Here is a 4,881-nt window from a genome sequence, read left to right on the forward strand (position 1 = left end):
CAGGAAAAGGGTTGGAGTGAAAACCTACAGAAGGGTAGCTCTCCAGGAAAAGGGTTGGAGTGAAAACCTACAGGAGGGTAGCTCTCCAGGAACAGGGTTGGAGTGAAAACCTACAGGAGGGTAGCTCTCCAGGAAAAGGGTTGGAGTGAAAACCTACAGGAGGGTAGCTCTCCAGGAACAGGGTTGGAGTGAAAACCTACAGGAGGGTAGCTCTCCAGGAAAAGGGTTGGAGTGAAAACCTACAGGACGGTAGCTCTCCAGGAACAGGGTTGGACAGCACTGGTATACAATATATGTATATGTTTATTTGTATTTGTATTTATTTTGAACTTTCTTGGTGTTTTTAATGTAAAAGCTCTGGTAGAGGAATATTTCCATGTATTACTACCATGAAACTTGAAATTGATATGATCAGAACTTTCTATAATTTAGCTTAATCTGAATATGTCCTTGAACGTCTCTCAAAAGACTTAACATCCTGTACTTGTCAGACCAGACCAATGGGACCAGGCCCATAGAGAGGTGTTAATTCCAGTGAGAAACAACCATGGTCAAACTAAATGTCACTTGATGTCCAGACATAAGATAACAGGAAATGATTTTATTTGTATCCTGCAGCAGATACTGTAAATCACTAGCAAACAACCTGATTGATTTTATGATGCTATAAATAGACCCAGGACAAAATACATGTGAAACTTGTCTGGTTACACTCAGTACTTCTTTGTGATGCAAGCTCTCATTACCGGTTATTGTATCCACTGTGTTCCTTGGAGGAATAAGGAAGTGTTGTCCATGCTCTGTTTGGCTTGAGGCCTAATCTGAGACAGGATGTTGTTCCTCAATTGACAACCTCCTTGTTTCACCTGTCAACACTGGAGTCCTACCAACATCTGTTTGTGGCGCGGCTCCATGTCGGTGTGTGTGAGTGAGTACGTAAGTGTGTGCATGCGTGCGTGTGTTTTCGTGTTTGTGTGTGCATCCTTGTGTGTGTGAATGACGTTAGCGTGCTGTTCACATTCCTTCCTTGCCTTGAGGGGAACGACTGGAGCAGGACATCAGTACAGAAGAATATTACTAAAAGAAATCCATCCATCATCCGTTCTCCTCATCTACCCTTCGGTTAAATAAGACTTGGTCTTGGTTTGCTTAATCCTTAGCTCTCTGGGCAACATCTTCTCTCAGATGAGGCCTCAAGCCAAACCGAGCATAGACAGCGCCTTCTTATTCCTTCAACACCCAGCACTCCTGTACATTATCATCCCAACAGCTCTGTCCTTCCAGGTTGTGTGTTTGTTTTACTACCATAGTATCCTGTAGTGCAGCATGAAGCTAATGTGGCAATCACTAATCCTAGGTAAAAAGAACTGTGTATCTGGGACGTATCTGTGGTTTGGGGACAAATGAAGGAAGTTGACTAAAGATCAGGAATATGATGACTGGTGTCTGGTTTATAAGGAACAATTTCATCTCATCAATCCAACTCCACCAACCCACAGAGATGTGCACGCACACACGCCCGCACACACGCACGCACGCACGCACACGGCATACAGACTCTCAGAATGGACAGCATATCAGAATGGATAGACAGTATAATGGCTTTGCCATACATTAGGTAAGAGGTCAATGGAATGCTGATTGATGGTGATGATAATACATTGTATTGGGAATGACATCCATACAAGCATTATACTCAGATTTAAGCCCCCCAACACAGGGACAAATACATTCACAAACACTATTCTAATTGTAGGCTGATTATGATGGCCGACAATGAGGAGATTCTGGATCTATCTCCCTCGGGGGGATGAGTGTCGGGGGGATGAGTGTCGGGGGGATGAGTGTCGGGGGGATGAGTGTGTGGCGTTTACATGGTTCTGGTGGAACTGTTGCATAATCCATTAAGATTGTTAAATCTAGAATTGGCTTTCTATTTCGCAACAAAGCATCCTTCACTCATGCTGCCAAACATACCCTTGTAAAACTGACCATCCTACCAATCCTCGACTTTGGCGATGTCATTTACAAAATAGCCTCCAATACCCTACTCAACAAATTGGATGCAGTCTATCACAGTGCAATCCGTTTTGTCACCAAAGCCCCATATACTACCCACCATTGCGACCTGTACGCTCTCGTTGGCTGGCCCTCGCTTCATACTCGTCGCCAAACCCACTGGCTCCATGTGATCTACAAGACCCTGCTAGGTAAAGTCCCCCCTTATCTCAGCTCGCTGGTCACCATAGCATCTCCCGCCTGTAGCACACGCTCCAGCAGGTATATCTCTCTAGACACCCCCAAAACCAATTCTTTCTTTGGCCGCCTCTCCTTCCAGTTCTCTGCTGCCAATGACTGGAACGAACTACAAAAAGCACTGGAACTGGAAACACTTATCTCCCTCACTAGCTTTAAGCACCAACTGTCAGAGCAGCTCACAGATTACTGCACCTGTACATAGCCCACCTATATTTTAGCCCAAACAACTACCTCTTTCCCTACTGTATTTAATTTTATTTATTTATTTTGCTCCTTTGCACCCCATTATTTTTATTTCTACTTTGCACATTCTTCCATTGCAAATCTACCATTCCAGTGTTTTACTTGCTATATTGTATTTACTTTGCCACCATGGCCTTTTCTTGCTTTTACCTCCCTTATCTCACCTCATTTGCTCACATCGTATATAGATTTGTTGATACTGTATTATTGACTGTATGTTTGTTTTACTCCATGTGAAACTCTGTGTCGTTGTATGTGTCAAACTGCTTTGCTTTATCTTGGCCAGGTTGCAATGGTAAAAAAAAAAAAAAATACAAAAATACAAAATTGTTCGCCCCACTATGATACTCTCCCCTGTGGTATCGTCCAAACTTTACGTTTCAATAAAAATGATATTCTTCTTCATTGATGGAAAATGTTTACAACTGCGTGAAGGTTTCTGAGGTCTAAAGATGTGTCCTTCCTTTCTGATGATGTTTTTCCTGTTCCGGCTCTTCGAGAGGAGCCAGCTTGGACAGCAGACATAGACCCGTCCTCCAGCCTCTAGTGTTGACACCATGCCACCAGGCAGCCGATAATTAACTGTATGAATAGAAGTACCACTCACCTGCATGCCTGCGTGGTGGTACTGCTCTTTATCCTGATGCCTGTGTAAAACCTGTTTACCAATTGACAATAACTAACACAGCCTGAGGTATCTGTAACTATGACCTACTGTCACTTCCTCATTCAAAACACACACACACCTGTTTGCGCTTTAGACACATGGGCAATGCACGTTTTTCCCTTTAACTCGACAACAACATGGGACACGGATATTAACCAGCTCTTTTACTCCTATACCCGCCCAGCCACTCACTGTCACGACAGAATGTCAAGTGATTCCCGTTCACACGCCGCTACCGGGGATTCTTTAGAAATTGAGGGAGGACGATGGTGAGGAGAGAGGGAGGAGAGGTGAGGAGAGAGGGAGGAGAGGTGAGGAAAGAGGGAGCAGAGGGGAGGAGAGACAATACAGAGAGGCCCTCCTGCCCCTGGTTCCGGGGTATTATTAGCCTACTGACGCAGGTGCCTTCCCCACGTCACGTCTGTCCTGTCAGTCACACCAAGCCCAGCACTGACTGACTAGGAGTGGCTGGTACCAGGGAAATCGTGACTATGTTAACAATAAGCTGCTCAGGTCAATGATACCCGTGATGACGCCACTCTCTCCTCTTGTTGGCTCAACTAGTCTCATCAGGGCCCCTCATATTCATAAACTGGTAGAGGGAGACTGGTAGAGGGAGTCTGGTAGAGGGAGACTAGTCAGGGAGACTGTTAGAGGGAGACTGGTAGAGGAAGACTAGTAGACGGAGACTGATAGAGGGATACTAGTCAGGGAGACTGTTAGAGGGAGACTGGTAGAGGGAGACTGGTAGAGGAAGACTGATAGAGGGATACTAGTCAGGGAAACTGTTAGAGAGAGACTGGTAGAGGGAGACTGATGGAGGGAGACTAGTCAGGGAGGCTGGTAGAGGGAGACTAGTCAGGGAGAATGTTAGAGGGAGACTGGTAGAGGAAGACTGATAGAGGAAGACTGATAGAGGGAGACTAGTCAGGGAGACTGTTAGAGAGAGACTGGTAGAGGGAGACTGGTAGAGGAAGACTGATAGAGGAAGACTGATAGAGGGATACTAGTCAGGGAGACTGGTAGAGGGAGACTGGTAGAGGAAGACTGATAGAGGGAGACTAGTCAGGGAGACTGGTAGAGGGAGACTGGTAGAGGAAGACTGATAGAGGGAGACTAGTCAGGGAGGCTGGTAGAGGGAGACTAGTCAGGGAGACTGGTAGAGGGAGACTAGTCAGGGAGACTGATAGAGGGAGACTAGTCAGGGAGATTGATAGAGGGAGACAGGTAGATGGAGACTAGTCTGGGAGAATGGTAGAGGGAGACTAGGCATCGAGACTGGTAGAGGGAGACTAGTCATCGAGACTGTGAAAGAGACTGATAGAGGGAGACTAGTCAGGGAGACTGGTCAAGGAGACTGTTGGAGGGAGACTGTTAGAGGGAGACTAGTCAGGGAGGCTGGTAGAGGGAGACTGATAGAGGGAGACTGATAGAGGGAGACTGATAGAGGGAGACTGATAGAGGGAGACTGAGTAACAGGCTGACACCTTCCACAAACAAGCAAGCATGCTCACACTGAGACATGTCATTATAGCAGGCGTTATCAAGGTGGGGTCCGTAGACAGGAGGGAGTCCGCGGGCGGCAGGGGTTATCAAGGTGGGGTCCGTAGACAGGAGGGAGTCCACGGGCGGCAGGGGTTATCAGGGTGGGGTCCGTAGACAGGAGGGAGTCCGCGTGCGGCAGGGGTTATCAAGGTGGGGTCCGTAGACAG

This window comes from Oncorhynchus masou, chromosome 13 (genome assembly GCF_036934945.1).
Source record: "Oncorhynchus masou masou isolate Uvic2021 chromosome 13, UVic_Omas_1.1, whole genome shotgun sequence".
NCBI lineage: Eukaryota > Metazoa > Chordata > Actinopteri > Salmoniformes > Salmonidae > Oncorhynchus > Oncorhynchus masou.